The following is a 19,790-nucleotide window of genomic DNA, read 5'->3' as shown; positions in this document are numbered from 1 at the left end:
ACGCTTTGCCACACTCCACGTCCAGGAGGCACGGACAAAAGATACGATTGACGCTCACAGCCCTCTTCACCGCAGTCCTCCCTGCACTCGGAATGACCCGGAGTTTTCAAAGAGCCGTCGTGGGTGAAACGCTTTCAGGCCCATCTGTCTCCACAGGGCTTGGGATTGGAACTCTGCAAGGCTACCCTGGGATGTGCGTCAAACTGACTTCCGCAGCTTCTTCTACTTACGTGGCTCAATGTCAACACAGCCTTGTAAGGGAGCTGAGGCAGCACACTGCCCCCGAACGTGTGGGACCAGAGACACTATGCGCTCGCCAGACCTGGGTCCCTCTCCCGCTCCACTGGAGGACAACTGCATACGAAATTTTGTTCACCCAGCCTGTCCGGTACACATCCCATTTCCCCTGTGAGGAACTCCGTTCCTATGCAGTCAGAAAAGCTGTCCCTCCACGTACCCTTGAGAAACTCCGAGTGTAGTACTGCGTGACTGAACTCGTGTGTGGCGTGTTGAGAAAAGGCATCCAGGCCTTTCGGAGCCTGCTTTCGCAACTAGCTGGATGAGAGCTGGCCTATCCCGAAGAACTGCGGGTATCCCATTTCTCTCCTCTAGCTCGTCTGTTGCACGTGCACATCCCGTCTAGGGCCAGACGGTCCGTGCATTGCACCCCAGGCTGCCTTTACTCCAAGTTGAACACGGAGCCCAGAGCTCGGGGCAGCATGGAGCTGCCTCTGCCAAAGTGCTAGCTCCCTATCCCCCAAACCCTTGGGTCTCTGCGTTGCACTCCATGGCAGAACTCCAAATCCAGAAAACGGCAATGCTCGTAACGGACCTTTCATCAAACCGGAAAGGAATATAACAGTTTCCCATAAACGGGACACATTTGCCAGGCCACCCGTAGGGTTTGCCCAAAGAGGTGGCTTCACGCACCCTGCCCCGCGCAGGGGCACATGTCCGTGACCGGTACGTGTGGCTTGCTTATGTCGAAGAAACCACCAGGTGCGTGACACTTTCACTGCGGGCCACTGCCGGCATTTCGATCAGCGGGCACCACGTTTCTAGCCTATAGCCTGAAACAGACGTCTGCAGCAGCAGGAGACACGCTGCCTGCCATCTGTTGAGAGGCATGAGACACTTTTCGGGTACTGGACTTGAGCCCACTTTGTTACCTTCGCGCAGCTACCGAACGCCCCAGAGGTAGAGTGTCTGAGATGGCAAGTCCGAAAGTAACCGCTGCACGTGTCCCGCGTGAGCCATAGATTCTGGTCACCAAAGGAGCACTCTCACGAAATCTTGGATCCCAGAGCTGACACCAAAGTGACCCTGTTCCCGAGGAAATGCTATATGCTGTGAGGGTGGACACCGCTCAGTCTGCCCTGTGCCTGAGGTCCCTGCTTCCGTGTAGCTTCAAGTCCAAGGCAGGCGCCTCTGCGAACGTCTGGTGGAAGAGCCTCTGAAGTGACCCAGCTTTTGCCTCTGCCACTAGGCTCAGGGTCGAGGATGTGAACGAAATTAGCGTCCCCGGTGGGAAGACCTGCTACAGAGTTGAATTCCCATACATTGCAGAGGTGGGCAACCAGCACGTGGGCCAGCAGCAAAGTGCGTTGAAACGATTGGCATCGTATGGGCTTCAGAAGGAGCCCTTAGCGCCCCTCGTTGGAGCCACCGAGCGTCCCGGGCAGCACAGTCCTCCCATAGATAACAGTATGTTCTAGAACCTTGTCGTATGTTTCTCCTGCAGGCAAAGCAGCATGGTACCCCCCCCCCATGCTTCCATCCGGCCCACCTCATCACGGGCATTTGTGAGCTGGGGAGCGACTCGTTTCCCACGCCTCGGCGAAGGCTTACTTTGCAATGGACCTGAGGCCACAGTGCCAACAAGTGTGTGCGATGTTCCGTCCTGTGATCGGAAGCGATTTGGGTGAACACTGGACACCTCAAGCCTCCCTCTACGAGGACTTCCCGCACTCAAGGAACAAACACGAAGCCAGGATTTCTTTGTCGCACACAGCAGTGAACAAAGCCCGGGATTCCATGTAACAACAGCAGCCTGCAACTTGATTTGGGAAGGCTTTGTCCTCCCGTCCACCTGGGCACGCTTTGCCACACTCCACGTCCAGGAGGCACGGACAAAAGATACGATTGACGCTCACAGCCCTCTTCACCGCAGTCCTCCCTGCACTCGGAATGACCCGGAGTTTTCAAAGAGCCGTCGTGGGTGAAACGCTTTCAGGCCCATCTGTCTCCACAGGGCTTGGGATTGGAACTCTGCAAGGCTACCCTGGGATGTGCATCAAACTGACTTCCGCAGCTTCTTCTACTTACGTGGCTCAATGTCAACACAGCCTTGTAAGGGAGCTGAGGCAGCACACTGCCCCCGAACGTGTGGGACCAGAGACACTATGCGCTCGCCAGACCTGGGTCCCTCTCCCGCTCCACTGGAGGACAACTGCATACGAAATTTTGTTCACCCAGCCTGTCCGGTACACATCCCATTTCCCCTGTGAGGAACTCCGTTCCTATGCAGTCAGAAAAGCTGTCCCTCCACGTACCCTTGAGAAACTCCGAGTGTAGTACTGCGTGACTGAACTCGTGTGTGGCGTGTTGAGAAAAGGCATCCAGGCCTTTCGGAGCCTGCTTTCGCAACTAGCTGGATGAGAGCTGGCCTATCCCGAAGAACTGCGGGTATCCCATTTCTCTCCTCTAGCTCGTCTGTTGCACGTGCACATCCCGTCTAGGGCCAGACGGTCCGTGCATTGCACCCCAGGCTGCCTTTACTCCAAGTTGAACACGGAGCCCAGAGCTCGGGGCAGCATGGAGCTGCCTCTGCCAAAGTGCTAGCTCCCTATCCCCCAAACCCTTGGGTCTCTGCGTTGCACTCCATGGCAGAACTCCAAATCCAGAAAACGGCAATGCTCGTAACGGACCTTTCATCAAACCGGAAAGGAATATAACAGTTTCCCATAAACGGGACACATTTGCCAGGCCACCCGTAGGGTTTGCCCAAAGAGGTGGCTTCACGCACCCTGCCCCGCGCAGGGGCACATGTCCGTGACCGGTACGTGTGGCTTGCTTATGTCGAAGAAACCACCAGGTGCGTGACACTTTCACTGCGGGCCACTGCCGGCATTTCGATCAGCGGGCACCACGTTTCTAGCCTATAGCCTGAAACAGACGTCTGCAGTCCTTCTGCAGCAGCAGGAGACACGCTGCCTGCCATCTGTTGAGAGGCATGAGACACTTTTCGGGTACTGGACTTGAGCCCACTTTGTTACCTTCGCGCAGCTACCGAACGCCCCAGAGGTAGAGTGTCTGAGATGGCAAGTCCGAAAGTAACCGCTGCACGTGTCCCGCGTGAGCCATAGATTCTGGTCACCAAAGGAGCACTCTCACGAAATCTTGGATCCCAGAGCTGACACCAAAGTGACCCTGTTCCCGAGGAAATGCTATATGCTGTGAGGGTGGACACCGCTCAGTCTGCCCTGTGCCTGAGGTCCCTGCTTCCGTGTAGCTTCAAGTCCAAGGCAGGCGCCTCTGCGAACGTCTGGTGGAAGAGCCTCTGAAGTGACCCAGCTTTTGCCTCTGCCACTAGGCTCAGGGTCGAGGATGTGAACGAAATTAGCGTCCCCGGTGGGAAGACCTGCTACAGAGTTGAATTCCCATACATTGCAGAGGTGGGCAACCAGCACGTGGGCCAGCAGCAAAGTGCGTTGAAACGATTGGCATCGTATGGGCTTCAGAAGGAGCCCTTAGCGCCCCTCGTTGGAGCCACCGAGCGTCCCGGGCAGCACAGTCCTCCCATAGATAACAGTATGTTCTAGAACCTTGTCGTATGTTTCTCCTGCAGGCAAAGCAGCATGGTACCCCCCCCCCATGCTTCCATCCGGCCCACCTCATCACGGGCATTTGTGAGCTGGGGAGCGACTCGTTTCCCACGCCTCGGCGAAGGCTTACTTTGCAATGGACCTGAGGCCACAGTGCCAACAAGTGTGTGCGATGTTCCGTCCTGTGATCGGAAGCGATTTGGGTGAACACTGGACACCTCAAGCCTCCCTCTACGAGGACTTCCCGCACTCAAGGAACAAACACGAAGCCAGGATTTCTTTGTCGCACACAGCAGTGAACAAAGCCCGGGATTCCATGTAACAACAGCAGCCTGCAACTTGATTTGGGAAGGCTTTGTCCTCCCGTCCACCTGGGCACGCTTTGCCACACTCCACGTCCAGGAGGCACGGACAAAAGATACGATTGACGCTCACAGCCCTCTTCACCGCAGTCCTCCCTGCACTCGGAATGACCCGGAGTTTTCAAAGAGCCGTCGTGGGTGAAACGCTTTCAGGCCCATCTGTCTCCACAGGGCTTGGGATTGGAACTCTGCAAGGCTACCCTGGGATGTGCGTCAAACTGACTTCCGCAGCTTCTTCTACTTACGTGGCTCAATGTCAACACAGCCTTGTAAGGGAGCTGAGGCAGCACACTGCCCCCGAACGTGTGGGACCAGAGACACTATGCGCTCGCCAGACCTGGGTCCCTCTCCCGCTCCACTGGAGGACAACTGCATACGAAATTTTGTTCACCCAGCCTGTCCGGTACACATCCCATTTCCCCTGTGAGGAACTCCGTTCCTATGCAGTCAGAAAAGCTGTCCCTCCACGTACCCTTGAGAAACTCCGAGTGTAGTACTGCGTGACTGAACTCGTGTGTGGCGTGTTGAGAAAAGGCATCCAGGCCTTTCGGAGCCTGCTTTCGCAACTAGCTGGATGAGAGCTGGCCTATCCCGAAGAACTGCGGGTATCCCATTTCTCTCCTCTAGCTCGTCTGTTGCACGTGCACATCCCGTCTAGGGCCAGACGGTCCGTGCATTGCACCCCAGGCTGCCTTTACTCCAAGTTGAACACGGAGCCCAGAGCTCGGGGCAGCATGGAGCTGCCTCTGCCAAAGTGCTAGCTCCCTATCCCCCAAACCCTTGGGTCTCTGCGTTGCACTCCATGGCAGAACTCCAAATCCAGAAAACGGCAATGCTCGTAACGGACCTTTCATCAAACCGGAAAGGAATATAACAGTTTCCCATAAACGGGACACATTTGCCAGGCCACCCGTAGGGTTTGCCCAAAGAGGTGGCTTCACGCACCCTGCCCCGCGCAGGGGCACATGTCCGTGACCGGTACGTGTGGCTTGCTTATGTCGAAGAAACCACCAGGTGCGTGACACTTTCACTGCGGGCCACTGCCGGCATTTCGATCAGCGGGCACCACGTTTCTAGCCTATAGCCTGAAACAGACGTCTGCAGTCCTTCTGCAGCAGCAGGAGACACGCTGCCTGCCATCTGTTGAGAGGCATGAGACACTTTTCGGGTACTGGACTTGAGCCCACTTTGTTACCTTCGCGCAGCTACCGAACGCCCCAGAGGTAGAGTGTCTGAGATGGCAAGTCCGAAAGTAACCGCTGCACGTGTCCCGCGTGAGCCATAGATTCTGGTCACCAAAGGAGCACTCTCACGAAATCTTGGATCCCAGAGCTGACACCAAAGTGACCCTGTTCCCGAGGAAATGCTATATGCTGTGAGGGTGGACACCGCTCAGTCTGCCCTGTGCCTGAGGTCCCTGCTTCCGTGTAGCTTCAAGTCCAAGGCAGGCGCCTCTGCGAACGTCTGGTGGAAGAGCCTCTGAAGTGACCCAGCTTTTGCCTCTGCCACTAGGCTCAGGGTCGAGGATGTGAACGAAATTAGCGTCCCCGGTGGGAAGACCTGCTACAGAGTTGAATTCCCATACATTGCAGAGGTGGGCAACCAGCACGTGGGCCAGCAGCAAAGTGCGTTGAAACGATTGGCATCGTATGGGCTTCAGAAGGAGCCCTTAGCGCCCCTCGTTGGAGCCACCGAGCGTCCCGGGCAGCACAGTCCTCCCATAGATAACAGTATGTTCTAGAACCTTGTCGTATGTTTCTCCTGCAGGCAAAGCAGCATGGTACCCCCCCCCCCATGCTTCCATCCGGCCCACCTCATCACGGGCATTTGTGAGCTGGGGAGCGACTCGTTTCCCACGCCTCGGCGAAGGCTTACTTTGCAATGGACCTGAGGCCACAGTGCCAACAAGTGTGTGCGATGTTCCGTCCTGTGATCGGAAGCGATTTGGGTGAACACTGGACACCTCAAGCCTCCCTCTACGAGGACTTCCCGCACTCAAGGAACAAACACGAAGCCAGGATTTCTTTGTCGCACACAGCAGTGAACAAAGCCCGGGATTCCATGTAACAACAGCAGCCTGCAACTTGATTTGGGAAGGCTTTGTCCTCCCGTCCACCTGGGCACGCTTTGCCACACTCCACGTCCAGGAGGCACGGACAAAAGATACGATTGACGCTCACAGCCCTCTTCACCGCAGTCCTCCCTGCACTCGGAATGACCCGGAGTTTTCAAAGAGCCGTCGTGGGTGAAACGCTTTCAGGCCCATCTGTCTCCACAGGGCTTGGGATTGGAACTCTGCAAGGCTACCCTGGGATGTGCGTCAAACTGACTTCCGCAGCTTCTTCTACTTACGTGGCTCAATGTCAACACAGCCTTGTAAGGGAGCTGAGGCAGCACACTGCCCCCGAACGTGTGGGACCAGAGACACTATGCGCTCGCCAGACCTGGGTCCCTCTCCCGCTCCACTGGAGGACAACTGCATACGAAATTTTGTTCACCCAGCCTGTCCGGTACACATCCCATTTCCCCTGTGAGGAACTCCGTTCCTATGCAGTCAGAAAAGCTGTCCCTCCACGTACCCTTGAGAAACTCCGAGTGTAGTACTGCGTGACTGAACTCGTGTGTGGCGTGTTGAGAAAAGGCATCCAGGCCTTTCGGAGCCTGCTTTCGCAACTAGCTGGATGAGAGCTGGCCTATCCCGAAGAACTGCGGGTATCCCATTTCTCTCCTCTAGCTCGTCTGTTGCACGTGCACATCCCGTCTAGGGCCAGACGGTCCGTGCATTGCACCCCAGGCTGCCTTTACTCCAAGTTGAACACGGAGCCCAGAGCTCGGGGCAGCATGGAGCTGCCTCTGCCAAAGTGCTAGCTCCCTATCCCCCAAACCCTTGGGTCTCTGCGTTGCACTCCATGGCAGAACTCCAAATCCAGAAAACGGCAATGCTCGTAACGGACCTTTCATCAAACCGGAAAGGAATATAACAGTTTCCCATAAACGGGACACATTTGCCAGGCCACCCGTAGGGTTTGCCCAAAGAGGTGGCTTCACGCACCCTGCCCCGCGCAGGGGCACATGTCCGTGACCGGTACGTGTGGCTTGCTTATGTCGAAGAAACCACCAGGTGCGTGACACTTTCACTGCGGGCCACTGCCGGCATTTCGATCAGCGGGCACCACGTTTCTAGCCTATAGCCTGAAACAGACGTCTGCAGCAGCAGGAGACACGCTGCCTGCCATCTGTTGAGAGGCATGAGACACTTTTCGGGTACTGGACTTGAGCCCACTTTGTTACCTTCGCGCAGCTACCGAACGCCCCAGAGGTAGAGTGTCTGAGATGGCAAGTCCGAAAGTAACCGCTGCACGTGTCCCGCGTGAGCCATAGATTCTGGTCACCAAAGGAGCACTCTCACGAAATCTTGGATCCCAGAGCTGACACCAAAGTGACCCTGTTCCCGAGGAAATGCTATATGCTGTGAGGGTGGACACCGCTCAGTCTGCCCTGTGCCTGAGGTCCCTGCTTCCGTGTAGCTTCAAGTCCAAGGCAGGCGCCTCTGCGAACGTCTGGTGGAAGAGCCTCTGAAGTGACCCAGCTTTTGCCTCTGCCACTAGGCTCAGGGTCGAGGATGTGAACGAAATTAGCGTCCCCGGTGGGAAGACCTGCTACAGAGTTGAATTCCCATACATTGCAGAGGTGGGCAACCAGCACGTGGGCCAGCAGCAAAGTGCGTTGAAACGATTGGCATCGTATGGGCTTCAGAAGGAGCCCTTAGCGCCCCTCGTTGGAGCCACCGAGCGTCCCGGGCAGCACAGTCCTCCCATAGATAACAGTATGTTCTAGAACCTTGTCGTATGTTTCTCCTGCAGGCAAAGCAGCATGGTACCCCCCCCCCCCATGCTTCCATCCGGCCCACCTCATCACGGGCATTTGTGAGCTGGGGAGCGACTCGTTTCCCACGCCTCGGCGAAGGCTTACTTTGCAATGGACCTGAGGCCACAGTGCCAACAAGTGTGTGCGATGTTCCGTCCTGTGATCGGAAGCGATTTGGGTGAACACTGGACACCTCAAGCCTCCCTCTACGAGGACTTCCCGCACTCAAGGAACAAACACGAAGCCAGGATTTCTTTGTCGCACACAGCAGTGAACAAAGCCCGGGATTCCATGTAACAACAGCAGCCTGCAACTTGATTTGGGAAGGCTTTGTCCTCCCGTCCACCTGGGCACGCTTTGCCACACTCCACGTCCAGGAGGCACGGACAAAAGATACGATTGACGCTCACAGCCCTCTTCACCGCAGTCCTCCCTGCACTCGGAATGACCCGGAGTTTTCAAAGAGCCGTCGTGGGTGAAACGCTTTCAGGCCCATCTGTCTCCACAGGGCTTGGGATTGGAACTCTGCAAGGCTACCCTGGGATGTGCGTCAAACTGACTTCCGCAGCTTCTTCTACTTACGTGGCTCAATGTCAACACAGCCTTGTAAGGGAGCTGAGGCAGCACACTGCCCCCGAACGTGTGGGACCAGAGACACTATGCGCTCGCCAGACCTGGGTCCCTCTCCCGCTCCACTGGAGGACAACTGCATACGAAATTTTGTTCACCCAGCCTGTCCGGTACACATCCCATTTCCCCTGTGAGGAACTCCGTTCCTATGCAGTCAGAAAAGCTGTCCCTCCACGTACCCTTGAGAAACTCCGAGTGTAGTACTGCGTGACTGAACTCGTGTGTGGCGTGTTGAGAAAAGGCATCCAGGCCTTTCGGAGCCTGCTTTCGCAACTAGCTGGATGAGAGCTGGCCTATCCCGAAGAACTGCGGGTATCCCATTTCTCTCCTCTAGCTCGTCTGTTGCACGTGCACATCCCGTCTAGGGCCAGACGGTCCGTGCATTGCACCCCAGGCTGCCTTTACTCCAAGTTGAACACGGAGCCCAGAGCTCGGGGCAGCATGGAGCTGCCTCTGCCAAAGTGCTAGCTCCCTATCCCCCAAACCCTTGGGTCTCTGCGTTGCACTCCATGGCAGAACTCCAAATCCAGAAAACGGCAATGCTCGTAACGGACCTTTCATCAAACCGGAAAGGAATATAACAGTTTCCCATAAACGGGACACATTTGCCAGGCCACCCGTAGGGTTTGCCCAAAGAGGTGGCTTCACGCACCCTGCCCCGCGCAGGGGCACATGTCCGTGACCGGTACGTGTGGCTTGCTTATGTCGAAGAAACCACCAGGTGCGTGACACTTTCACTGCGGGCCACTGCCGGCATTTCGATCAGCGGGCACCACGTTTCTAGCCTATAGCCTGAAACAGACGTCTGCAGTCCTTCTGCAGCAGCAGGAGACACGCTGCCTGCCATCTGTTGAGAGGCATGAGACACTTTTCGGGTACTGGACTTGAGCCCACTTTGTTACCTTCGCGCAGCTACCGAACGCTCCAGAGGTAGAGTGTCTGAGATGGCAAGTCCGAAAGTAACCGCTGCACGTGTCCCGCGTGAGCCATAGATTCTGGTCACCAAAGGAGCACTCTCACGAAATCTTGGATCCCAGAGCTGACACCAAAGTGACCCTGTTCCCGAGGAAATGCTATATGCTGTGAGGGTGGACACCGCTCAGTCTGCCCTGTGCCTGAGGTCCCTGCTTCCGTGTAGCTTCAAGTCCAAGGCAGGCGCCTCTGCGAACGTCTGGTGGAAGAGCCTCTGAAGTGACCCAGCTTTTGCCTCTGCCACTAGGCTCAGGGTCGAGGATGTGAACGAAATTAGCGTCCCCGGTGGGAAGACCTGCTACAGAGTTGAATTCCCATACATTGCAGAGGTGGGCAACCAGCACGTGGGCCAGCAGCAAAGTGCGTTGAAACGATTGGCATCGTATGGGCTTCAGAAGGAGCCCTTAGCGCCCCTCGTTGGAGCCACCGAGCGTCCCGGGCAGCACAGTCCTCCCATAGATAACAGTATGTTCTAGAACCTTGTCGTATGTTTCTCCTGCAGGCAAAGCAGCATGGTACCCCCCCCCCCATGCTTCCATCCGGCCCACCTCATCACGGGCATTTGTGAGCTGGGGAGCGACTCGTTTCCCACGCCTCGGCGAAGGCTTACTTTGCAATGGACCTGAGGCCACAGTGCCAACAAGTGTGTGCGATGTTCCGTCCTGTGATCGGAAGCGATTTGGGTGAACACTGGACACCTCAAGCCTCCCTCTACGAGGACTTCCCGCACTCAAGGAACAAACACGAAGCCAGGATTTCTTTGTCGCACACAGCAGTGAACAAAGCCCGGGATTCCATGTAACAACAGCAGCCTGCAACTTGATTTGGGAAGGCTTTGTCCTCCCGTCCACCTGGGCACGCTTTGCCACACTCCACGTCCAGGAGGCACGGACAAAAGATACGATTGACGCTCACAGCCCTCTTCACCGCAGTCCTCCCTGCACTCGGAATGACCCGGAGTTTTCAAAGAGCCGTCGTGGGTGAAACGCTTTCAGGCCCATCTGTCTCCACAGGGCTTGGGATTGGAACTCTGCAAGGCTACCCTGGGATGTGCGTCAAACTGACTTCCGCAGCTTCTTCTACTTACGTGGCTCAATGTCAACACAGCCTTGTAAGGGAGCTGAGGCAGCACACTGCCCCCGAACGTGTGGGACCAGAGACACTATGCGCTCGCCAGACCTGGGTCCCTCTCCCGCTCCACTGGAGGACAACTGCATACGAAATTTTGTTCACCCAGCCTGTCCGGTACACATCCCATTTCCCCTGTGAGGAACTCCGTTCCTATGCAGTCAGAAAAGCTGTCCCTCCACGTACCCTTGAGAAACTCCGAGTGTAGTACTGCGTGACTGAACTCGTGTGTGGCGTGTTGAGAAAAGGCATCCAGGCCTTTCGGAGCCTGCTTTCGCAACTAGCTGGATGAGAGCTGGCCTATCCCGAAGAACTGCGGGTATCCCATTTCTCTCCTCTAGCTCGTCTGTTGCACGTGCACATCCCGTCTAGGGCCAGACGGTCCGTGCATTGCACCCCAGGCTGCCTTTACTCCAAGTTGAACACGGAGCCCAGAGCTCGGGGCAGCATGGAGCTGCCTCTGCCAAAGTGCTAGCTCCCTATCCCCCAAACCCTTGGGTCTCTGCGTTGCACTCCATGGCAGAACTCCAAATCCAGAAAACGGCAATGCTCGTAACGGACCTTTCATCAAACCGGAAAGGAATATAACAGTTTCCCATAAACGGGACACATTTGCCAGGCCACCCGTAGGGTTTGCCCAAAGAGGTGGCTTCACGCACCCTGCCCCGCGCAGGGGCACATGTCCGTGACCGGTACGTGTGGCTTGCTTATGTCGAAGAAACCACCAGGTGCGTGACACTTTCACTGCGGGCCACTGCCGGCATTTCGATCAGCGGGCACCACGTTTCTAGCCTATAGCCTGAAACAGACGTCTGCAGTCCTTCTGCAGCAGCAGGAGACACGCTGCCTGCCATCTGTTGAGAGGCATGAGACACTTTTCGGGTACTGGACTTGAGCCCACTTTGTTACCTTCGCGCAGCTACCGAACGCTCCAGAGGTAGAGTGTCTGAGATGGCAAGTCCGAAAGTAACCGCTGCACGTGTCCCGCGTGAGCCATAGATTCTGGTCACCAAAGGAGCACTCTCACGAAATCTTGGATCCCAGAGCTGACACCAAAGTGACCCTGTTCCCGAGGAAATGCTATATGCTGTGAGGGTGGACACCGCTCAGTCTGCCCTGTGCCTGAGGTCCCTGCTTCCGTGTAGCTTCAAGTCCAAGGCAGGCGCCTCTGCGAACGTCTGGTGGAAGAGCCTCTGAAGTGACCCAGCTTTTGCCTCTGCCACTAGGCTCAGGGTCGAGGATGTGAACGAAATTAGCGTCCCCGGTGGGAAGACCTGCTACAGAGTTGAATTCCCATACATTGCAGAGGTGGGCAACCAGCACGTGGGCCAGCAGCAAAGTGCGTTGAAACGATTGGCATCGTATGGGCTTCAGAAGGAGCCCTTAGCGCCCCTCGTTGGAGCCACCGAGCGTCCCGGGCAGCACAGTCCTCCCATAGATAACAGTATGTTCTAGAACCTTGTCGTATGTTTCTCCTGCAGGCAAAGCAGCATGGTACCCCCCCCCCCATGCTTCCATCCGGCCCACCTCATCACGGGCATTTGTGAGCTGGGGAGCGACTCGTTTCCCACGCCTCGGCGAAGGCTTACTTTGCAATGGACCTGAGGCCACAGTGCCAACAAGTGTGTGCGATGTTCCGTCCTGTGATCGGAAGCGATTTGGGTGAACACTGGACACCTCAAGCCTCCCTCTACGAGGACTTCCCGCACTCAAGGAACAAACACGAAGCCAGGATTTCTTTGTCGCACACAGCAGTGAACAAAGCCCGGGATTCCATGTAACAACAGCAGCCTGCAACTTGATTTGGGAAGGCTTTGTCCTCCCGTCCACCTGGGCACGCTTTGCCACACTCCACGTCCAGGAGGCACGGACAAAAGATACGATTGACGCTCACAGCCCTCTTCACCGCAGTCCTCCCTGCACTCGGAATGACCCGGAGTTTTCAAAGAGCCGTCGTGGGTGAAACGCTTTCAGGCCCATCTGTCTCCACAGGGCTTGGGATTGGAACTCTGCAAGGCTACCCTGGGATGTGCGTCAAACTGACTTCCGCAGCTTCTTCTACTTACGTGGCTCAATGTCAACACAGCCTTGTAAGGGAGCTGAGGCAGCACACTGCCCCCGAACGTGTGGGACCAGAGACACTATGCGCTCGCCAGACCTGGGTCCCTCTCCCGCTCCACTGGAGGACAACTGCATACGAAATTTTGTTCACCCAGCCTGTCCGGTACACATCCCATTTCCCCTGTGAGGAACTCCGTTCCTATGCAGTCAGAAAAGCTGTCCCTCCACGTACCCTTGAGAAACTCCGAGTGTAGTACTGCGTGACTGAACTCGTGTGTGGCGTGTTGAGAAAAGGCATCCAGGCCTTTCGGAGCCTGCTTTCGCAACTAGCTGGATGAGAGCTGGCCTATCCCGAAGAACTGCGGGTATCCCATTTCTCTCCTCTAGCTCGTCTGTTGCACGTGCACATCCCGTCTAGGGCCAGACGGTCCGTGCATTGCACCCCAGGCTGCCTTTACTCCAAGTTGAACACGGAGCCCAGAGCTCGGGGCAGCATGGAGCTGCCTCTGCCAAAGTGCTAGCTCCCTATCCCCCAAACCCTTGGGTCTCTGCGTTGCACTCCATGGCAGAACTCCAAATCCAGAAAACGGCAATGCTCGTAACGGACCTTTCATCAAACCGGAAAGGAATATAACAGTTTCCCATAAACGGGACACATTTGCCAGGCCACCCGTAGGGTTTGCCCAAAGAGGTGGCTTCACGCACCCTGCCCCGCGCAGGGGCACATGTCCGTGACCGGTACGTGTGGCTTGCTTATGTCGAAGAAACCACCAGGTGCGTGACACTTTCACTGCGGGCCACTGCCGGCATTTCGATCAGCGGGCACCACGTTTCTAGCCTATAGCCTGAAACAGACGTCTGCAGTCCTTCTGCAGCAGCAGGAGACACGCTGCCTGCCATCTGTTGAGAGGCATGAGACACTTTTCGGGTACTGGACTTGAGCCCACTTTGTTACCTTCGCGCAGCTACCGAACGCCCCAGAGGTAGAGTGTCTGAGATGGCAAGTCCGAAAGTAACCGCTGCACGTGTCCCGCGTGAGCCATAGATTCTGGTCACCAAAGGAGCACTCTCACGAAATCTTGGATCCCAGAGCTGACACCAAAGTGACCCTGTTCCCGAGGAAATGCTATATGCTGTGAGGGTGGACACCGCTCAGTCTGCCCTGTGCCTGAGGTCCCTGCTTCCGTGTAGCTTCAAGTCCAAGGCAGGCGCCTCTGCGAACGTCTGGTGGAAGAGCCTCTGAAGTGACCCAGCTTTTGCCTCTGCCACTAGGCTCAGGGTCGAGGATGTGAACGAAATTAGCGTCCCCGGTGGGAAGACCTGCTACAGAGTTGAATTCCCATACATTGCAGAGGTGGGCAACCAGCACGTGGGCCAGCAGCAAAGTGCGTTGAAACGATTGGCATCGTATGGGCTTCAGAAGGAGCCCTTAGCGCCCCTCGTTGGAGCCACCGAGCGTCCCGGGCAGCACAGTCCTCCCATAGATAACAGTATGTTCTAGAACCTTGTCGTATGTTTCTCCTGCAGGCAAAGCAGCATGGTACCCCCCCCCCATGCTTCCATCCGGCCCACCTCATCACGGGCATTTGTGAGCTGGGGAGCGACTCGTTTCCCACGCCTCGGCGAAGGCTTACTTTGCAATGGACCTGAGGCCACAGTGCCAACAAGTGTGTGCGATGTTCCGTCCTGTGATCGGAAGCGATTTGGGTGAACACTGGACACCTCAAGCCTCCCTCTACGAGGACTTCCCGCACTCAAGGAACAAACACGAAGCCAGGATTTCTTTGTCGCACACAGCAGTGAACAAAGCCCGGGATTCCATGTAACAACAGCAGCCTGCAACTTGATTTGGGAAGGCTTTGTCCTCCCGTCCACCTGGGCACGCTTTGCCACACTCCACGTCCAGGAGGCACGGACAAAAGATACGATTGACGCTCACAGCCCTCTTCACCGCAGTCCTCCCTGCACTCGGAATGACCCGGAGTTTTCAAAGAGCCGTCGTGGGTGAAACGCTTTCAGGCCCATCTGTCTCCACAGGGCTTGGGATTGGAACTCTGCAAGGCTACCCTGGGATGTGCGTCAAACTGACTTCCGCAGCTTCTTCTACTTACGTGGCTCAATGTCAACACAGCCTTGTAAGGGAGCTGAGGCAGCACACTGCCCCCGAACGTGTGGGACCAGAGACACTATGCGCTCGCCAGACCTGGGTCCCTCTCCCGCTCCACTGGAGGACAACTGCATACGAAATTTTGTTCACCCAGCCTGTCCGGTACACATCCCATTTCCCCTGTGAGGAACTCCGTTCCTATGCAGTCAGAAAAGCTGTCCCTCCACGTACCCTTGAGAAACTCCGAGTGTAGTACTGCGTGACTGAACTCGTGTGTGGCGTGTTGAGAAAAGGCATCCAGGCCTTTCGGAGCCTGCTTTCGCAACTAGCTGGATGAGAGCTGGCCTATCCCGAAGAACTGCGGGTATCCCATTTCTCTCCTCTAGCTCGTCTGTTGCACGTGCACATCCCGTCTAGGGCCAGACGGTCCGTGCATTGCACCCCAGGCTGCCTTTACTCCAAGTTGAACACGGAGCCCAGAGCTCGGGGCAGCATGGAGCTGCCTCTGCCAAAGTGCTAGCTCCCTATCCCCCAAACCCTTGGGTCTCTGCGTTGCACTCCATGGCAGAACTCCAAATCCAGAAAACGGCAATGCTCGTAACGGACCTTTCATCAAACCGGAAAGGAATATAACAGTTTCCCATAAACGGGACACATTTGCCAGGCCACCCGTAGGGTTTGCCCAAAGAGGTGGCTTCACGCACCCTGCCCCGCGCAGGGGCACATGTCCGTGACCGGTACGTGTGGCTTGCTTATGTCGAAGAAACCACCAGGTGCGTGACACTTTCACTGCGGGCCACTGCCGGCATTTCGATCAGCGGGCACCACGTTTCTAGCCTATAGCCTGAAACAGACGTCTGCAGTCCTTCTGCAGCAGCAGGAGACACGCTGCCTGCCATCTGTTGAGAGGCATGAGACACTTTTCGGGTACTGGACTTGAGCCCACTTTGTTACCTTCGCGCAGCTACCGAACGCCCCAGAGGTAGAGTGTCTGAGATGGCAAGTCCGAAAGTAACCGCTGCACGTGTCCCGCGTGAGCCATAGATTCTGGTCACCAAAGGAGCACTCTCACGAAATCTTGGATCCCAGAGCTGACACCAAAGTGACCCTGTTCCCGAGGAAATGCTATATGCTGTGAGGGTGGACACCGCTCAGTCTGCCCTGTGCCTGAGGTCCCTGCTTCCGTGTAGCTTCAAGTCCAAGGCAGGCGCCTCTGCGAACGTCTGGTGGAAGAGCCTCTGAAGTGACCCAGCTTTTGCCTCTGCCACTAGGCTCAGGGTCGAGGATGTGAACGAAATTAGCGTCCCCGGTGGGAAGACCTGCTACAGAGTTGAATTCCCATACATTGCAGAGGTGGGCAACCAGCACGTGGGCCAGCAGCAAAGTGCGTTGAAACGATTGGCATCGTATGGGCTTCAGAAGGAGCCCTTAGCGCCCCTCGTTGGAGCCACCGAGCGTCCCGGGCAGCACAGTCCTCCCATAGATAACAGTATGTTCTAGAACCTTGTCGTATGTTTCTCCTGCAGGCAAAGCAGCATGGTACCCCCCCCCCCATGCTTCCATCCGGCCCACCTCATCACGGGCATTTGTGAGCTGGGGAGCGACTCGTTTCCCACGCCTCGGCGAAGGCTTACTTTGCAATGGACCTGAGGCCACAGTGCCAACAAGTGTGTGCGATGTTCCGTCCTGTGATCGGAAGCGATTTGGGTGAACACTGGACACCTCAAGCCTCCCTCTACGAGGACTTCCCGCACTCAAGGAACAAACACGAAGCCAGGATTTCTTTGTCGCACACAGCAGTGAACAAAGCCCGGGATTCCATGTAACAACAGCAGCCTGCAACTTGATTTGGGAAGGCTTTGTCCTCCCGTCCACCTGGGCACGCTTTGCCACACTCCACGTCCAGGAGGCACGGACAAAAGATACGATTGACGCTCACAGCCCTCTTCACCGCAGTCCTCCCTGCACTCGGAATGACCCGGAGTTTTCAAAGAGCCGTCGTGGGTGAAACGCTTTCAGGCCCATCTGTCTCCACAGGGCTTGGGATTGGAACTCTGCAAGGCTACCCTGGGATGTGCGTCAAACTGACTTCCGCAGCTTCTTCTACTTACGTGGCTCAATGTCAACACAGCCTTGTAAGGGAGCTGAGGCAGCACACTGCCCCCGAACGTGTGGGACCAGAGACACTATGCGCTCGCCAGACCTGGGTCCCTCTCCCGCTCCACTGGAGGACAACTGCATACGAAATTTTGTTCACCCAGCCTGTCCGGTACACATCCCATTTCCCCTGTGAGGAACTCCGTTCCTATGCAGTCAGAAAAGCTGTCCCTCCACGTACCCTTGAGAAACTCCGAGTGTAGTACTGCGTGACTGAACTCGTGTGTGGCGTGTTGAGAAAAGGCATCCAGGCCTTTCGGAGCCTGCTTTCGCAACTAGCTGGATGAGAGCTGGCCTATCCCGAAGAACTGCGGGTATCCCATTTCTCTCCTCTAGCTCGTCTGTTGCACGTGCACATCCCGTCTAGGGCCAGACGGTCCGTGCATTGCACCCCAGGCTGCCTTTACTCCAAGTTGAACACGGAGCCCAGAGCTCGGGGCAGCATGGAGCTGCCTCTGCCAAAGTGCTAGCTCCCTATCCCCCAAACCCTTGGGTCTCTGCGTTGCACTCCATGGCAGAACTCCAAATCCAGAAAACGGCAATGCTCGTAACGGACCTTTCATCAAACCGGAAAGGAATATAACAGTTTCCCATAAACGGGACACATTTGCCAGGCCACCCGTAGGGTTTGCCCAAAGAGGTGGCTTCACGCACCCTGCCCCGCGCAGGGGCACATGTCCGTGACCGGTACGTGTGGCTTGCTTATGTCGAAGAAACCACCAGGTGCGTGACACTTTCACTGCGGGCCACTGCCGGCATTTCGATCAGCGGGCACCACGTTTCTAGCCTATAGCCTGAAACAGACGTCTGCAGTCCTTCTGCAGCAGCAGGAGACACGCTGCCTGCCATCTGTTGAGAGGCATGAGACACTTTTCGGGTACTGGACTTGAGCCCACTTTGTTACCTTCGCGCAGCTACCGAACGCCCCAGAGGTAGAGTGTCTGAGATGGCAAGTCCGAAAGTAACCGCTGCACGTGTCCCGCGTGAGCCATAGATTCTGGTCACCAAAGGAGCACTCTCACGAAATCTTGGATCCCAGAGCTGACACCAAAGTGACCCTGTTCCCGAGGAAATGCTATATGCTGTGAGGGTGGACACCGCTCAGTCTGCCCTGTGCCTGAGGTCCCTGCTTCCGTGTAGCTTCAAGTCCAAGGCAGGCGCCTCTGCGAACGTCTGGTGGAAGAGCCTCTGAAGTGACCCAGCTTTTGCCTCTGCCACTAGGCTCAGGGTCGAGGATGTGAACGAAATTAGCGTCCCCGGTGGGAAGACCTGCTACAGAGTTGAATTCCCATACATTGCAGAGGTGGGCAACCAGCACGTGGGCCAGCAGCAAAGTGCGTTGAAACGATTGGCATCGTATGGGCTTCAGAAGGAGCCCTTAGCGCCCCTCGTTGGAGCCACCGAGCGTCCCGGGCAGCACAGTCCTCCCATAGATAACAGTATGTTCTAGAACCTTGTCGTATGTTTCTCCTGCAGGCAAAGCAGCATGGTACCCCCCCCCCCATGCTTCCATCCGGCCCACCTCATCACGGGCATTTGTGAGCTGGGGAGCGACTCGTTTCCCACGCCTCGGCGAAGGCTTACTTTGCAATGGACCTGAGGCCACAGTGCCAACAAGTGTGTGCGATGTTCCGTCCTGTGATCGGAAGCGATTTGGGTGAACACTGGACACCTCAAGCCTCCCTCTACGAGGACTTCCCGCACTCAAGGAACAAACACGAAGCCAGGATTTCTTTGTCGCACACAGCAGTGAACAAAGCCCGGGATTCCATGTAACAACAGCAGCCTGCAACTTGATTTGGGAAGGCTTTGTCCTCCCGTCCACCTGGGCACGCTTTGCCACACTCCACGTCCAGGAGGCACGGACAAAAGATACGATTGACGCTCACAGCCCTCTTCACCGCAGTCCTCCCTGCACTCGGAATGACCCGGAGTTTTCAAAGAGCCGTCGTGGGTGAAACGCTTTCAGGCCCATCTGTCTCCACAGGGCTTGGGATTGGAACTCTGCAAGGCTACCCTGGGATGTGCGTCAAACTGACTTCCGCAGCTTCTTCTACTTACGTGGCTCAATGTCAACACAGCCTTGTAAGGGAGCTGAGGCAGCACACTGCCCCCGAACGTGTGGGACCAGAGACACTATGCGCTCGCCAGACCTGGGTCCCTCTCCCGCTCCACTGGAGGACAACTGCATACGAAATTTTGTTCACCCAGCCTGTCCGGTACACATCCCATTTCCCCTGTGAGGAACTCCGTTCCTATGCAGTCAGAAAAGCTGTCCCTCCACGTACCCTTGAGAAACTCCGAGTGTAGTACTGCGTGACTGAACTCGTGTGTGGCGTGTTGAGAAAAGGCATCCAGGCCTTTCGGAGCCTGCTTTCGCAACTAGCTGGATGAGAGCTGGCCTATCCCGAAGAACTGCGGGTATCCCATTTCTCTCCTCTAGCTCGTCTGTTGCACGTGCACATCCCGTCTAGGGCCAGACGGTCCGTGCATTGCACCCCAGGCTGCCTTTACTCCAAGTTGAACACGGAGCCCAGAGCTCGGGGCAGCATGGAGCTGCCTCTGCCAAAGTGCTAGCTCCCTATCCCCCAAACCCTTGGGTCTCTGCGTTGCACTCCATGGCAGAACTCCAAATCCAGAAAACGGCAATGCTCGTAACGGACCTTTCATCAAACCGGAAAG

This window comes from Pseudorca crassidens, chromosome X, assembly GCF_039906515.1.
Source record: "Pseudorca crassidens isolate mPseCra1 chromosome X, mPseCra1.hap1, whole genome shotgun sequence".
NCBI lineage: Eukaryota > Metazoa > Chordata > Mammalia > Artiodactyla > Delphinidae > Pseudorca > Pseudorca crassidens.
The sequence above is the reverse complement of the archived record's forward strand: the minus strand, read 5'-3'. Positions refer to the sequence as shown.